At 40.4% G+C, this 17379-nt stretch overlaps 1 protein-coding gene across 2 annotated transcripts in view; it reads right to left on the reverse strand.

The window, feature by feature from the left end:
• The window catches only part of LOC137609086 (mitochondrial import inner membrane translocase subunit TIM16-like), a 104357-nt gene that overhangs the window by 52234 nt on the left and 34744 nt on the right, over nucleotides 1–17379 (reverse strand). The window lies entirely within an intron of this gene.

Below are 17379 nucleotides of genomic sequence, written 5' to 3' on the forward strand. Positions count from 1 at the left end.
CTTCATTTAATTTGTTTTACAATTATTTGCTCATAAACTGAAGTTATAAACGTGACCTAATAATACAATAAATAAATAAATAAATAAATAAATCAGGGGTTCAATAACCTTTTATGGTGGGGAAGGGCGTGAATATGTGTAGAAACATTCTTGGCAACCCAAAAGTTGAAATATTTCACTCGAAACCACAAATTCCAACTTCCTAGTGGCACTAGAGGAAAGGTCACAGGAATTTTTAAAATGAGTAGGGTGACTACAGAAAACGCGATGGTTATCCATCTAACAGTTACTTGTCTGCACAAGAGTAAGGGACCAACACAAAGACAGATGCCCCTAAGATCATTTCAAGATGGTGCAATTAATGTACAAATGGTCTACTCAATTTGACACTTTACTGCTTTAAACAGTTCACTGCCCCCAAATATTTTACAAGTGTTGAATGTATTACAGTGAGGAAAAGGCCTTAGAATTCTCCATCTCCAACAGTAAACTGCTGGCAGAATGCAAATCAAGGCTATTAACAACCCTCTGTTCAAAGTTGTGAGTAAATTTAACCACTGTAGATGCCTCAGTGGCCTAAGCCTAACGGATAAGCATTGTTTGCAATCCCACACCATAAACAGGCTGACCACCCATGTGTTTTATAGGTAGGGTTCTGGTGGGGAGCTGATGCAGCATTCATGAAAACATGTACTTAAAAACAAATGCACAAACATAACTGCTCCGTAGCTGGGAGCTGTTTTGTAGGGTTCCATGCTAACACAAACACGTAAAACAGCACCATTCCATTCAGGCAGGCATTTTCAGCATTTCTTTGACCAAGGTGAGCAAACTTTCTGATAAATAACAGTACACCCCCTGAAGGTATAATAAACTCCAACTTATGTTTCCTTCCTCCACTGTTTATCTGAATTAGTGAAGGAACACAATCATAATGGAGTTGAATTTTTATTTTTACTTTTGGCAAACGTAGAAAAAAAGATACAGAGTACACTGGATTGGGTTTACTTGTGAGCTCATGCATGTTCAATGAAGGGACTTACAGCAAAGGAATGATAGGGTATGTGGATTTGATGATATCAAATAAGTAAAATAATAACACTGGCAGCTGAAAGAATACATGGATTTTTCTCAAGGGAAAACAAAGGTAGTGTGTGTTCATGTGTCTGCTTCTCTCCTTCCCTTCCATAAAACAGTCATTCTTTTCTTCCTCTAGCTTTAAGAGAAACCTGGTCCTTGGATGAGAGCCAAATTTGACGCTCGCCCTCAGTCTGTGCTGCTCAATGGCCCTATTGTAGTTTCAAGGGAGTTTTTTTTTACAATTATGAACCTGAAAAATTCCACACCAAATTACATCAGAGTAAATATTTTTTCACTTCTTGTCTCTTTTCCCTTCTTTCTTTTTGTTTCTAAACTCTCGGCTGCAGGGAAGGCAGCCAAAGATGATGTGTGAAACTGCAAGGAGAGCATTTTTTCTCCCCGCACTTCTTAATCATATACAGTATTTAATGGACTTGTCTTTTTCTCTGTTTTTTCCATCTTCCAAGAAGCCCTGCTTCCCAAATATAAGAGCTGACCTCCCACTAACCTCAAAACTTCTCCCTCACCCCAGCCAAGAACATTTTCAGTCAGCAGTCGGGGGCATAAAATCAACTCCACCAAAGTCATAACAGAAAACACTAAAGTCATCATTAACTACAAAAGTTGAATCATATCATCAAAATAGACATGATGCCAGCAGTAGAAAATGTTGACTGCTTTATTAAATATTTCTACCACCAAATATCTCCAAAAGTACTCTATGATGTTGCTTCAGGGTAATCAACAATGAAACAAATAACGGAAGTGAATGAGAGAGAGAGAGAGAGAGAGAGAGAGAGAGAGAGAGAGAGAGAGAGTGTGTGAGAGAGAGATATATAGCTGAGTCAAGAAAACACGTCACCACTTTGTTTTTAAACCTGGTCCTCTGGTTCCAGTTTTTGGCCCTCAGTTTGTTTCTCTACTGAACACACTCCAGGTCAGCCTCCCCAAATCCCACCTTCTCTCCTTTCAAATCGTTTTGAAGTACTAATAACAGACTAGGGGCGACGTCTCTCTGGTTTCCTTCATGCCATACAGCTTGCCTGCTTTTGCCAGCAGGTGGCCCAGATGCTGTTCTGACAAAAAGTGAGTGAAGGGGAAAATAAGAAGTGGGAGGGAAAAACTGGCAAAAAGAGGAAAAGTAGGAATTTTCCTTGGATTAGATCTTGGTAATATACACTCGCAGGCACACATGCAGTTCATTCTACATTCCTGGGTATGGTAGATTATTAGATATAAAAACAAATAGCCGTGCTTTCACTGGTGCAGATAGTTTCCTGTGACCTTGGCTTGTCTTTTTCAGTCACTGTCTCTCCTTACAGTAGAATTACACTTATTATTATTCAACATTTGGATGGTTCTGATGGGTAAGTAATGTATATTTTGACAGACTCTGGACTAATGTGGCGCAAATCCAGGTCTATTCCAGATCGGCCCCTGGCCAAAACAGAATTGACCAAAACCGGAAGGTAGGGTTGGGCAAGCTATGTATATATTTGGTCAAATGTGGTGTGCTGCATCCGATGCCTCTAGCACAGACATCTGTTGAGTGTTTAACATTGTCCAGCCCCCATGTTTACAGAGTAACCCGGACACAACTGAAACTCTACCACCTCATCCTATAGGCTGTGTCATGGTCAATTGTCTGCTTCAATTGTATCAATAATTGTAAATACTGTCCCTGTAAAAACATAAACCAATATAACAGTTGCAGCTTGTAGCTAAGAATCATTATTTCTGCCAAAAAGACTGTGTTTTCACTTGTGTCTGTGTATGCTGGATTGTTAGCAAGAGCACAGAAAAACTGCTGGTTAGATTCCCACAAAGCTTGGACAATGGCTCGGGCACTGGCCAAGACAGAACCCATTATGTTCTGGAGAAGATTTCGATAAAAGCGACAGATCCAGATCAACTTTCTTTAATATAGCACGAGTGTGTTTTCAACAGTGAAAGATATCATTAGACACTTAGCCTCTACTTCCCGGAGTTCAACTCACGTTTTCAGTAGAAAATACTCCTTGGTCAAAATCAAGATTAAAGATGATGTGGGGGCAGAACCTTAAACAGAATCTAACTTAAAGGCACTAATAGTCCATAGTGGATAAAATGAATTAAATTCTGAGTAAAAGCTGAAGAAAGACCAAAAACACGCGTCAAAACGAACTACAAGGAGGACAAAACAACTAAAAATGTGACAATCCAAACAATAGTGTAAAATGAGAAGGAGGGGATGGAAATAATTAAATGAAATTGAGTAGATTGAACAGAAGAGCATGTTCACCATCAGTCATGTACTCTTGAGTTACTGAGGCTGCAGTGAGTTTATGTGTAAGCATGCATATGACTAGGCACACATTCAATTTTTTAAAGCATTGAAGTGCAAACAAAACATAGCGTTAAAGTAGCCATGAGGACTCTGATGAGTGTGCAGAGGATTGAATGCCAGCTTGCCCTGAGCAAGGTTAATCAGCTCGCATGGCCTGGAAAGAAAACAGCTGTCCTAAGAGGTATTGTTGGTTTGAGCAGCTGTTCGTTTAGCTACTAGTTACAAACATCTGAAACAAGTGAGGGGCTCAGTTTTAAAACTCTGGTGAATTCCAGTGACCGTCACCAAAAAATAGTCCCACAAAAAGTGTTGGTATTGATGCAATGCTTTCTTTTGACTCCTCAACAAGACAAGTGACAGTAAAGGCGATCAGTCATTACTTCTGGTCTGCCTACAAGCCTCTGGTTACAGATATTTTTGTGAATTAAACAGTACGGTGGGTCAAAACAAAAAGGAAGATATCACTTTCCCATGAAGCCCATATTCAGCTGCACCTGCGACCGATGACAAAACAGATGAGGGCCAAAATCATCAACTTCATCCTCTGACAGAAAACAATGACTGGAGTTATTTGACGTAATTTTCCATTATTTTATCCTTGTCATTATCCACCATTTTATTTTAATAAAAAATAAGAAAGAAACCAGGCCGCAGTAAAAAACGGTGAAAAGAGCATTTGCACACACAGACACACACACCATGCACAGACATGTTGACACATCCACTGAACTTTGACAGATGGCTGCTTGTCCATCAATGCAATTGGCTTTTACTAAAGGTTTGAGACATAACTATATAAATAAGGCAATAAAACGTTCTTCTTTACAATGTGTATTTATAACCCTGATTTGAATAGAATAGTAGGATAAAATAAAAGACTAATAATGATGTTTTATAATCTAATAAAGTCACTGCAACAGCTAGAGCCTGCTCAACATATATGTTCATGTTTTATTTCATCTTACAAGATTGGCAAACCTTTGAGCAATATTCAATATACAACAAAATGACTGGAAAAAGCGTTAACAGATATAGTTACTTGTAATCACCTGCAAAAACCAGTGGGCATAAAGAGGTGGCTGAGTGCAGAGTGCTATTAAGTTTGTTTGTTTCCTGTATATTAATGTAATTGCAGTTTGCTGCCCACTGCTGTAAAATTGCATCTTAAATTAAGGCTGGAAGTTTAATGACAAAGACTAAACCCAAACTATTGCCTAAATCTTCCATCCCTGGAACTAAGACCACACACAATCTCATGTGCTTATAAATTTCTCCCTTTAACACCAGGAAACAGATCTAGCTAAAATAGTAGCCGGTTTTCAGGGAAACTACCGTCTACACTTGCCTTTCTTTCTTTTTATTAATTCAGTTTTGCCAAGAGTTATAAAGACATTTAAAAGTTAAATTCCTAGCTGCGTAAAAAACAAAACAGCAGGAGTGTAGCTTCCATAACTTCAAGAAAGCTCATTGACAGGGAGCAAGCCAGGCAAGGGTTTGGGGTCAAGCATCCAGTCGTATGATACATCCCTCTTAAGACTCCAGCACACATTCATCAAATGCTGCTGTGTACACATCCTGTGCTAACTTTCAAACTCTACTTGCATCATGACTGTGCTGTGTATACACATCTGCAGATTCCACATTGTTTGTTGCTGGAGCTCCTGTGTAATCTCACACTGAGCTGAGCTATGCTGTAACGTGGGTGGGCATTCCATGGGTATGGCCAAGTAAGGCAAAAAAACACATTTCCCTCAAATTAGCTCTACCAACACAAGCGCAAGTTGGTATACCTCATAGAAATATTACAACTGCAACCTTTGAGAAACAAAAACAGACACCAATGTGTGAAATACTATATGTTATACAGAGAGAATTTAATTATTCCTGCACTGTTGCTGAATGTTTATGTCTGGGTGTGCATTGAGGGGAAGGTGGCGACAGGCACGGATTACGTGCTGTAATCCTTTTCATCACAGTGGGTGCTCATGGTCTATCTGTGGTTGACAGACAACATGATTTACATAGATCTTTTACAGCGTGTTCAATGAAGTTTTAAAAGCTTTTATGAATCATCTTCATTAACAAATTCTGGAACAAGAACAAAAAAAAAGTTACACAGATCTGTATTACAGAAACCACTTGACAGACAAGTTTGCCTTAAGCTAACATGCGCATGTTTATGAACAGAGTGTGCTGTGCTATGTGTTCTGGCACAAAGGTTGACTTCCACAACCCGTATCAATCACACCAATTCCAGTTCCCCCAAACAGATACGCATCAAGCAGAACACAAGTGCTCACAGACAAGAATGTGAAGGCCATCTCAAACATCCTGCTGTCTGTGGGCTTAAGGTCATGTGACCTCTGACCTTTGCATTCGAACTCCTAACAGGAGTGGGTTGCCAGCTTTTGGCCAACAAACACCTGTTTGTTTCTAACTGCTAACAATGGAGGAAGGTGTGTGCTTTGGAGTGAGTCATTACACTCGAACACATAAATGTGGATCTGCTAATCCTGTCCGGAGGGAGGCTCTGGACAGTCACAAGTGTCTGGATGCTGATTAGCAGTGAGGTAGTAAATGACTAACAGACCAGGATAAGGCTCATTTTTTCAGGCTGTTGTCTGGTAATTAGGATTCTGGTTTACATATCCGGTCTAGTCAGGCCTCAACATGCAGACAGACCGAGACATGCAGTTGTCCTTTTATAGCTCTGTAATAGTCTTAAGTCTACTTTTTCTTTTTGTGCTTGAGGTATATTTCAACAAATCCATAAATGTAAATCCAGGACTGTTCATTGTCTCTAAAATATGTGTGACGGATTAAAAGTATTTAACAAACAAAAGAAAAATATCTAACACAAAAAAACTGAATGGCAACTTGATTCCTGGAAGTATAATTGGAAACAGAATGGTATTTATTAACAAGGATAAAAAATCCTGTTGACAATAGAGATGCCAAAGGGCCGACTGTATTTAGCTTTGTCAAAATATAATTACAGAGAAATGCCTAAGGCTGTCCCAGTGTCACATTTAATGTAATGCTGTACATCAAAAACTTTCAAAAATAAAGGCAATTAGTGCAAGAAACATCCAAAGAAGAAATAAAGGAAGAATACATCCCCACTTGGATGGCCAGGGTTTCAACAGGAGTGGTACATACAGTATATGTGAAAAAACGTCTAGAGGACTGTTTATGTAATATATGAGTCACCTAACTGTCATTCACGAATGTATATATCACAAATGTAGTTGTTAAGCCCTCAGGAAAGTGCTGTAGTTTTAAGACAACCATGTCACATTCAGTGTAGCAACTCAATCTTGCAGGTATTGGGTTTCATCCAATATAAACACCTTTGCTCACATCTACAGTAGCTGAACAATTGAGTAATTTATTCTAATTTCTGCCATTGATATTGGGGATCATATGGAGCATATTGAGTGTGTTTTCATCTGAGTAATTTCTTCACTTGAAAGTGGCCACCTCCAATGCTGCATCCATGTTTTTTTCACAAATTCATGGTATGTTTAACTGCTCTTGCATTTCTCTCAGCTGACATCACATAAATCAAATGCTTAAACCAGCTTAAATTTTTTGAAGGCAGAACCAACAAAAGTTTTCCGAAGTGGTCCAAGTCGGCTGCCACTCCAAAAACACAATAATATGGCTTCCATATAAAAAGTCAATGGACTAAATACGAACAGCACCGGTTTAGCAAAATGACCCAAGCTTTAAGTCGAGCAAGTTCACCTTTTTCTGATCAAGTCATACAAAAGATTTTTGGTGTATTCAGTAAATGATAAGCAGTAATTTATAGTACTGGTATACATAATTTGAGTGAAAACATACACAACCAGCAGTGCAGTCCTTTAAGTAGGGCCAAAGCTCTTAACTCTCACCCACATCCACAGCACACCACCGTCCGGCCCAGCTGCAGAGACAGATGCCAAAAACCACTTAGAACCCACAACTGTCCAAGGTTTGGTCAGGGTCGGAGCGGACATGTCTCCGTGTTTGAGAGAGAGGATCGTGTGCTGGACCGTGTGGTGCTATGGTCACTACAGTGCAGTAAGAAACTTGCCACCACACAAGACAAACATAAACAGGGACAACCACTGGACAGGCTGACGCCACGTGCCAGAGTGCGTGCCTGCCAGCCATCCCATGATGTGGCCATGGCGTCAGGGCATGGAGTCTGAACATACCCATAGGCACCCCAAGTCGACAGGTTCGCCAGAGTGGAAAGTCTGCATCAGCATAGTTAAGAGCCCACAGTGGATAGGTGGAGGCAGCGAATCACCAGACCCCCAAAACTAATGCAGCCATTGCTTCCCAAGCAACCACAAGCTAAATGTATCCTCCATGCACAGCAGAAAATAGCATAGCTGTGGGAGCGAAGGGGGTATAAAGACATAAAAGTAGAGGGCTGAGATGGAGGAGGGAAAAGTGATGAATGGAAGAAAATGAACTGGATTTATTACGGTGTGACCAAAAAGGGAAAACCAAGGAATACAATTTAGAAGAGATGAGGAATTAATAACAAGAGTAACTTAAGGTAGAAGACTTAGAAGGAAGGGCTGAAAGATGGATGGAGCGCCATCGAAAGAGAGTAGACGACAGCAGAAAGACATGAGGAAAAGAGAGGAGGCGGGTGGGGGTCCTCTACAGTTTAACCACCACATATTTTCCCTCGTAAGGGATGTAATTTATATAAACCCACTAAAAAGGTCAAAAGCAGAGCATGCGGTGCCATATCCCTCTCAGTAGCAACACACGGTTTTTCACTCTTTGTCTCGCTTTAGGTATGTTGCTACTTTGTTGATCTGTTTCCATCCAAGAACAACGATCTGTTACATCTATTCTACGCAACTCATCTTCAGTCACTACATCACTGTCTTCATTACTGTCACAACACAAAGATTTTCTCTTGAGAATGAAACATTAGTTTAAGAGTGGTAGAATAAGTGACATTGCTTCCAAGTCCAGGAAAAGAAACATGCGTACATGATGTATATTATTTTTCAGAAATATTTTATTATGGACTAGATTTTTCCTTGTTGCTCTTTAGGGAGTCTCTGCTGTTAGAGAGCTTTTTGCAATGTGCTGCAATAATGCCATTCCATTCAACTCTGATGCTCCCTGCAACTGGCTATGCTCAGGGAACAAAATACTTAACAATATACAGAACTTGAAGCATGTCCATGAATAAAAATAGCATTTAGGTGTCAATATTCAAAACAAGTGGTTACCGAATCCTCAAAATTGACCAAAACAAACAACTTTCCAGTATTAAAAGTGGAGCCCTAATCAATATGCAATTTCCTCATGTTTGAATATCCTGATGTCATCTCTTGTCAGACACAGTAACATGATAGGAAATAAAATTCAATACATTGGAAAAACAGCTTAGAAAGGAGATGGCTAAGAGAGAATAACATCAAACTTATAATATGTAATATTCCACAACAAAGGCAGAGACAATAAAGAAAACATTTGGGAAATGTGACCCCTTCCTCTACCCAAGTTAACGGAAGAGCAAAGTGTCTCTTCTGGGGGCTAGTAGGTTGGATGAGGGAAGGTATTCATCATTCTCTCTAATGTGTTGTTGTGAAATGTGCAGAGCTCAGAGACTTCAGAAGACATGAATGGACAGTAGTTAAGGAGCTGCAAGCGTGTTTCTCCCTCTCCCCTCTCCTTAAAGTTACTCTTTAACTCAGACTCCTCTTGGTCAACGGGACTCTCTCTGGTTCTAGATTGCTGCTTCATGCAGATATTGGATCTTGACCAACAGCTGTGGGTGTCCCATTACGCATTTTGTATATTATTGCGTATATGGTGGTGGTGGGAGGTGGCCTTTTGTTAATCAATGGCTGAAGCACAGAGTTTGTTGTGCAAAGTATGGACTTCAAAGCCGACAGAGGTGATGTGATTTGTAAATGTGGTCTATGTAAATAAAACTGACTTCAATGGTTAGCTTATAGCGTTCCAGTGGAGACAGACAGCCTGTCAGCTCACAGCTGTGGATCCCTGCAGTCTCACAGCATCAGTAGACTGTGGACTGACGATAATGGCCAGGATTTTAAAGAACAGTTAGAAACAATGCAGGCCACCTCACAGCACACGTGCATGAATTTCTATCGCTACTCATTCATTGGGTTTGTTTTTTTTCTTTCCAGCCCAGTGCTAATGAAAGGTTCACTATGCTAGAACACCACCCAGTTTGGTCAGAGTGAAAGACCCAGCATTTTTCCAGCTTTGTCCTTTTGGGCTCGAAGTAACTTTAAATAATTCCCTGCAACTGGGCCCCCTTCCTTTTCCTTAAGGTCGGTCTATTGGTCAGACAAATTTGTCTAAGGAGCTTTGTGAAGGAGTTGCTCTTTCACCCTTAATATTAGACTCAGGCTACACAGTGGGCATACAATTGGTGACCATTGGAATGGAAAAACAGTAGAATACAGTGAACGTGTAGGTGCCATAAAGAGACGGCACATCAATTATACAAGGTCTGTTTTGTGGGGGGAAAAAACAATTCTGGTTTGGAAGGAAAACGGAAATAAAAAGAGTGTACAGACAGGATATCTTTAGCCTAGTCAGTAGAATCAGTTTGTAAAACTTGAATTCTTGCAATTTTAAAGCTTCCTATCTTTATGAGTATTTCTTGCGAGAGTCATGAATGCGTGGCGAAAGAAAGAGACACAGGTACTCAGGTTGATGTCAGTCAACCTGTCAAGTCCCACTGAGTGATGATGAATGTTGTTTGGTGATGGTCTGTTTGTGTAGAGAAAGATAAATGAAGGGCAGATTGGTTCAGGCATGCATGTGTGTATGACCGCGTGGCATGAAGTGAATACAATGTGTGTGTGTGTGTGTGTGTGTGTGTGTGTGTGTGTGTGTGTCCTATGCAGTGTGATGACAGGAATGCAGCTCTCAACCTCATGTTTGGACAATGAAAGAGACACCTGTGCCCCCCATACCCTCAACACATACACACAGGCAAGAAAAAGCGCATTGGGACAGCGCCCCTATATTGTCCTCACCAATCATTCAAAAGATAATGGGTCAGGACAGGAACCCCTTTCTGGAGAGTTTCACAACTGGAGCAACGAGTCAGAAAATCCATAGCCTTTATCAGAGTCATTCTCTTCATCATTACTTAAGTCTGGTTCACCAGCGAACACTGGTAGTGTATCCTAACACTAAATCATAGAATTTGTTAATCTGAAATGGCAGATTAACATGATAAGTCTACCCAGAACAAGTAATACCTTGAATTTATTGTCAAACACTCATTTAATTCAAATATCTGTAAAAACTTCTATTTTCTTCATCTTTTGTGACAAGCACAAAAAGTACTGCACAAAAGACGACAAAGACACAATAGAAAGCTTATACTCCAAACTGAGAAGACCTTTACCTCCTGCAATTTAGCAATTCAACAACCCCTGCCCCACATAAGAGTCATACAATGGTTGACTGAATAATTGACTTAAATGAAATAATCGAAGCTGACTTCAAACTGAGAACATTGAACTGATTTTAGACCAGGAAAGTCCAAAGATTTCTTTGAGAGCAGAAAGACTCAGGACAAGTTGTTGTTCCCCGAGAGGTTCCTCCACATATTCTTCTCATGCCCTAAACTTCATTTGGAGAAAAAGGTTTTTTATTTGCCTTGTAATTTCTGCTTGTGCCACTCGATCTTGATACATACCATATTTTGTTGTTTTAACATTTCAAATGACACATGACAGATTTGCCTAACAGTTGAGTTGCTCAGATTTTGCTCTCTGCTGTCCATCTAGACAGCGATGTGCTCCATTGTGCACATGTGAAGTACATAAAAATGCTTCATTCAACACAGAGTTGCTCAAAACTGCATATAACAACCTCTGATGCACAAAGACAGTAGTGTCACAGTACGGCATCATGATCTTCCAGTCATAATTTATGTAGCAAAAAACACTAACACGCACACACACATGGAGAAATGGTGAGCAGCAGCATGCCTCGGCACTTCCCCATTAAACTAAGCGTGGCCTATTACTCCTGCTCACTGACATGGACATGTTTTCACAGTGTGGGTAGACAAATAGGGCCCACATGGGAAGTGACATCATCCAGGAGCACATGCGGCCCACCTGTGACTGACCAATAGGGGAGCCCCTCTGATACAGATTTCTCTTTTGTTTCAGTTTCAGGCAGCTGGCGTGGCAATGATGGGCTGATGACTGGTTTCTATCATTAAAATATGCTAATAAAAGAGAATACAATGCACAGAAGACCCGGCTACCCTGCTGTGTCTGTGATACAAAAGGAAAGGTCTGGTCTGGTTTCCCTTTTCACTAAAATGAGGGGAAAATGTGCTGGGATGGATGTGGATGAGTGCTGTGCTGATTTTCATGGGTGAATTATCTGTGACAAAAGTCACTGCCGGAGGAAGTAAGAGACTGTCGTTAGCATCACAACTAATTTTTGGATGACTTTGAAATCAACCTGTGATTGTTGTTTGAATGGCATGTACTCAAAGCAATATCTAAGGACAGATAGCTCAAGCATCTCTTTAGCAGGTGTGCCACGCTTTATAATGGATTCAGGATTCATGCTCTCATGTGATTCTGGAGGAGAAACCACAATGGAATTCTACATTAATTAATATTAAGGTACTATTGTGAAATAATTATTAATTTGGTGTGCAAAAATAGATGGATATTGGATTTCTGATCTCAAATGTCACAAACAAAATAGAGAAATAAGAAAGACGAATAACTGGACGGGTGAAAAGATTGATTACTTTTCTAACTGTCATCATCAATCATTCACACCAAATTAGGTGGTGATCAGTATCGGGTTGTGTGGCAGTACAGACAATTAAAAGAATTTCTTTCCGTCCAAAAACTCATTCTGAACAGCTACAGATTTCCAGCTCTTGAATTTGAAGCAACAAATCTTCCAGAGAGGGTTTCCATCTCCAAAAAGTCAATAAACTCTATTTGGTTCTGGAGGAAAGTGCAATGGACGGATGAGATAAGTCAACGTGGACAGAAAGATAATGCTGTAGGGATTGGTGTGGATGAAAAATGGAGCATCTCATGATCCACACAAGAAAGTTAAATAAGTCACATATGGGGTGTGAGCAGCAGCAGCACTGGAACAGATGTCAGCAAATGCATCGGAACTCAATGGACAAAGCCAAGTTTGCCTGAACTGTTTTGTCCTCTACAGGTAAAGAAGTAAGTTTGAAAAGAGCCAAAATATGAACATGGTTCACGTGGATGTCATTGATTTAGCTTAAAATACAAAACTAACATGTAAAATTTGAACAAAAACTTTTATGGATTGCTTTGGAGGCTTTAACCAATTTCATTCAAGTGGACTTTCATGTTTCCAAATCAATAGAGGTTAGAAATACAGTACCTAAAGTTTGTCATGTGTTATCATGGACTGTGTATTTCTGTCCCCTCGAGAAACCCCTTGTCTGTGTCTGTCAATGTGGCAGTTTCTCCATCAGTTTCTTTGTAGCTTCATTATTTTTTGCAAGCCTATGAGGTGTGTTACAATATGCTGCCAAACTGCAGCATTCCCAGAGGTACTGAAGGAGGCCAGGCCGTAGGGCCCGAATGGGTCGGGTGGGGGACAACGGAGATGATCTGCTAATGGGAAACACACTTTTCTCCATCGTTCAAATTGCTCTTTCCACCACAGCGGAGAGAGGTGGCAAGCCTCCAGGAGGTGACTGGTGTCCAAAAGTAAGGCATGATTTTAAAACGGGAGCTCTGCCATGCCACGGTTCCTGATTCTCATGAAAGAGGCAATCATGAGCCTTATAAAACAAACACATGTGTTGAAAGAGAGCTGGGAAGGAGGAATAGGGGCATAGTAAGAACAGATGAAATAAAAAGACAGCGAGATGCAGAGTGACAAATTAAATAGAGTGTAAAAGTAAAAGAACCTGAAAGCAACAAATTAAATCATCTTACTATGGGGCATTGAAATATGTAAAAATATTCAGGATAATTACATAACATTTTATTATATTATGCATGTATTGTGCATGAGCTGTTTTCAACATTGAAGAAATGCCTATGGCTCTCTTTTTTCTTTTTCATTTTGTGTACTCAGTCACATCTCAGATCTGCCTGCTTAAATAAAATATAAATAAGCCTTCTTCACATCTCTACCAAATGTTAAGTATCTGGTTGTCTACTCCTCAGACCAGGAGAAAAAGTATTGGAAAGGACTTGGAATGAGTTGGAAAAAGATTTATTGCCAGCAATTTTTTAATAAAAGGGAAAAAAGAAATTTTTCCAGATGTTTGAAAACCCATATCAGCAGCTGTAAGTGTAACTCTGCTGCTGTTTCTGCAAAAAAAAGAGAAAAAAAAGAAATTGAAGTCTGACACCGTTTCAGACTCCAGAATGGAGACAAATTAGAGAGAAATTCCAGAAAAAAAGCCATCCAGGGTTGAGTCATCTACGCAATTACTTTAACAGAATTAAGACATACTAAACTACCACCTAATGCACAGCAGCTTGACACATTCTCAGAAACTCTATTCCAAGCCATAAAAAAATAAAGGTGAACAGAAGAAGGGGGTGGGAAGGAAGGAAGGAGGTGGCTGAAAGTGGGAGGGGGAGATTTTTTCTATTTTTCCTTCTTTGGCGAGTTCACACAAAACGCACATACCTGTGGAATGAAATCAAAACCTTCTGTGAATTATATTAAACATACTCTGCCAAAAGCTCCACATACTTCCATATGTTTTTACCAGCTCTGAAAGGCTCCATTAAGCTGTGCTCTAAAATAAAATAAAAAAATTACAAAACTCAATTAGAATCCCAGACAACAGCATCTTCAAAAACAACTCCCTCCTTCCATTTCATGTGCAGGACAGGAGAGAAACAAGAAGACAGGAGAGGAACAGGATGGACGGATGGCGGCAGGCAGAAGGTGTCTGAAATAGATGGTCAGATAAAGATAAAGAAAGACTTTTGATTTTAAGAAGTTAGCATGGTCCATGAATAATAAGATGTTTACTCTGTTGGCTGTTCACATAGATTTAAAAAGAAACAGAAAACTTCTTCAATGAGGTGCTACGGAGTAAATAGAGGTTTGTGCTGCCATGAAAGTCTCCATAAAATGACAGTAAGAGCTCATAGAGAGATGATAAGCAAGGGGACTTCAAAACTCCCTCCTCCTCCTCCTCCTCCTCCTCCTCCTTCATACTCCTGCACTGATCAAACTCACCCTCTACTGAATCACAAACTGAAACCCCAAAAGATTAACAGATTCCAGACTCTCTGTTTCAACTGTCACCAAACGGAGTTCAGGTTCTTTGGCAGAACGTGTGCGGTCACATCTTTACCCTATATCATCCCCCAAGGCCATCCTGGAGTGGGGGATGTGGGAGTTGAACTGTCGTTTTGACCCTGAGGATCAACTGAATATCGTACAGTAGTCTTATCTTCCTCTTCGCCTTTAAAACTAATTTCTGAGGTGAGCATGAAGAAAAATGCTCGATTCTCTGTGAAGTTAAAAAACAACTGAAAAAGGTCAAACTGTCGTTCAAATATTTCTGTGGCTTTTTTTTTTTTCTGGGTTGGTTAGCGGTGCTGCAGCTGCACCTAATCCCCACAGGAAAGCCTTCATCTGGGACTGATTTTAGGCTGCCTGTGCTGGGATGGAATAAATGGTGGACTGTTCTGTAAAAAGCTGGTTCCCTTCTAGGGCACAGGCCTCTCAATCCATCTGATTAAAGGGAGTTTGGCTCAATTACACCCAATGACTGGGCCTTGCTCCCAGGCACTAGCCTGGCAGGAAAACACACAAGTTAATAGATGGCAGTTAATCGAGGGTGTGAGTATGTGCATCGCACCTGGGGCACTCCCATGCATCCACCGCAAAACCTCTCTGTCAGCTATCAGTGACGTCTGTCAGCACGGCTTGCCTCAGAGGGAGAATTCTTTGTGTAACCTGTGACTGGGTTTGAAAAACAGAGGGGTCGGCCCTCCAGGGACAGGCGTCCTCACCAGTTGTTAAGATGGATACTGGTAGGCATTGGCGCACATCCATTTTAATCAGCTTCATACAGGAAAAAAAAAAAGCAAAAGGTGCTGTACAGGAGGCCCCCCTTTAAAGAAAAGTTATAGAAGATACGTGTGTGTGTGTGTGTGTGTGTGTGTGTGTGTGTGTGTGTGTGTGTGTGTGTGTGTGTGTGTGTGTTGGACAAAGTGTCCATTCACATGCTTGAGGAAAAAGTAGTGCATTGGAAGTGACTGTTTGCAGCTTTCCTTACAAGCTGGACCCTGAGGGAACCTGTAGTCAGCTTTACGCACAATTTAGAGAAGGAGTACGGACACACATCATCAAGACAAGCCTGCTGTATGAAGTGAGTCTAAGTGAAGCAAATCTGTGTGTGTGTTGCTGCTTAAGTGGGGAGTGTGGGTAATTATGGTGATGACTCAAAATGTTCTTATATTGGGAGTCATCATGGTAATTATCCATCCACGAAGCTTGTTGATATTGTATCCACAAAGTTTGGAAGCTGCATCTGGCATGGAGGTCAAATTCAACTGATTATTATAGTTCTTATTTATGTAAAGAGAGAGAGAGAGAGAGAGAGAGAGAGAGAGAGAGAGAGAGAGAGAGCGAGAGAGAGAGAGAGAGAGAGAGCGAGAGAGAGAGAGAGAGCGAGAGAGCGAGAGAGCGAGAGAAAAACAGAGGTCCACACTGTTTTTCAAAGTCAGATTTGCAGCATGTATGGAAAAATGGGTATGCAGTAATAGATACCTCTGCACAGTTAAAAACACCCCTCTCAGAAACATCCACCTCCATCCCTCAAGTTTTAAGTCTCCATTTCAACCCCAACCAAAAAATAAACATTTCCCTCCATTAAACTCCTTCCAAATTATATTCTGCCCACAACCCCATCTCACTGGCTCACGCTCCTAGGCCTCTTTGTGTTGTGACACTCCAAAGAAAACAGTCCTACTGAATGTTGTGGACGAGCACAGCTAAACCTGATATACGCCAACTTGCTACTCCAATTACACACCATGTTTACCACGGACCTTTTAATTAAAAACAGGCAAGAAAAGAACAAATCCATCTTCATGCACCTCAATGCTGAGATGACAGGGAGGAAATGCCCTGCTGTGAATATTTGACTTTGAGTGCCTACAGTAGTCTATTGTACGATTAAAACTCATTTCAGTCCTTAACGCACTGAGACGAGTCTTCATTTTGTCTTTTTCATAACTGCTTCTTCATACATGAGTAACAGGCACTGAGGCAATGCAGAACTACAACCAAATTGTCCACAAAAAACCCATCATGATAATAAATATGGAAACGGGACTTAAAGCCCTGAGGACAAAAGCAAATGAGGATAACCTCACACAGAAGGTACCATGCTGAATGACAGCAGAATGAAGGGCCTGGGCTTAAAAAAACAGTACTAGACAGTGAGATATTGGATAGAAAGTGGTTACTGTGAGTGGAAGGGGATTGACACAAACCTCTATCCCCTGATTGTGCTATAAAATAATGGTTAAAAAAAGATAAAGCAAGAACAATAAATAAAAGGTTCTTATATGGTCATTACTGTGAAACAAGCTAGTCATTTCTGTTATCAGTGTTTGTGATTGTAAACTATGTCTAGAAGCTTTTAAGATTCAAAAAGTGTTTGGCCAATGTTTAGATGGATGTGATATGAATGTGATTATTTTTCCATCCACTTTAACTCCTGAAACCTTGCTTGTTTCTGATATTATTCTGGTTGCTTCCCACTCTGGAGATTAAATTGGAGCCAAGAATGGAACCTCTGTCTGTAACAGTCAAAAATCCATATTGGGACTTGGTGCAAAACAAAAGATGGGAAGGACAGAAAAAGTATTGTGGGGAGAGATGAGATGATGAAATGTAGATGTGAGAAATGAAACATAAAATGAAAAACCAAAACAGTTGTAAAGGAGTTTTTAATC

The sequence above is a fragment of the Antennarius striatus genome, chromosome 16, assembly GCF_040054535.1.
Source record: "Antennarius striatus isolate MH-2024 chromosome 16, ASM4005453v1, whole genome shotgun sequence".
Taxonomy (NCBI): Eukaryota; Metazoa; Chordata; class Actinopteri; order Lophiiformes; family Antennariidae; genus Antennarius; species Antennarius striatus.